We start from the raw sequence: 1,075 nt of genomic DNA on the forward strand, positions 1-1,075 counted from the left end.
TTGTCCATTTTTTTTTAAATTGTATTGTTTATTTTTGTTTTGTTAAGTTGTATGAGTTCCCTGTAAATTTCGAAGATGAAACTCTTATCAGAGATAACATTGTCAAATATGTTCTCCCATGCATTGGGCTTTCTTGTTGTTTTGATGGGATGGTTTCTTTTGCTGTGCAGAAGGTTTTTATGTTAATGCAGTCCCATTTGCCAGGTACCTGCTCCTGACTGGGGATTGAATCTGAGACCCTTTTTGTGCATGGTGTGTTCTAACCACTGAGTCACACTGGCCACGGCCTTAAGTGAGGGGTGTGTGTGCTTGTGTGTGTAATTTAATGAAAAGTGCTTAGAACAGTGCCTGGTTTATAAGCTTGGCTTCCCCTAAAATGGAAGGAAACTCTCAGATTCCTTTGAACTAGATTGTAAGCCAGACGTGGCTGCAGTGATTTTGCTGGACTGAGCTATCAGTACATCCCATTTCCACCCTATGGAACGCAAGGTTGATAACGTTTTAAGTGGAAAATTACCATTCCTATGTTCTGACTTAGCTTTCCCATCACGTTCCAAGTCTGTCAACTAACCAAGTAGATAACATTAACGGTAGAGAATCAAGAGCACAGTCATCTGTGTGCATTTTAATGCCCGGAAACATGATCTTGTATGAAATGTTTGTCATTGCAGAGAGTGAACAAAGCGGGTGGGGAAAGTGGTCCCCAGACAACACTTTTTTTGAAAAAAAAAATGAACTAGATAATGAGACATCCACAAGACTGAGCTGTTTCATGGTAGAAAAGAATTTAAGAATAAAAAAAATCATGACTTTGACCCTCACTTGGCAAAGAGGCTGAGCTCAAACTTCGATTCCAAAAGAAGTTTTCTTCCAGGGGAACCTCGGAGCTGGGCGTCTGCAATGTGTGCGCTTTCCCGGGACGGAGGGCGGGCTGCTCTCGGGGGGGTGAGGCAGAGGAGGTGGGAGGGAGGCCCTCGGTCCCGGGCTGAGATCTGGCCGTGAGAGGGAGGCGGAGGCAGGACATGGAGGGAAAGGCCGGCGTCTGGGAGGGCGCGTGGCAGCGCAGGGCTCCGTG

The sequence above is a fragment of the Myotis davidii genome, unplaced genomic scaffold (assembly GCF_000327345.1).
Source record: "Myotis davidii unplaced genomic scaffold, ASM32734v1 scaffold1521, whole genome shotgun sequence".
NCBI lineage: Eukaryota > Metazoa > Chordata > Mammalia > Chiroptera > Vespertilionidae > Myotis > Myotis davidii.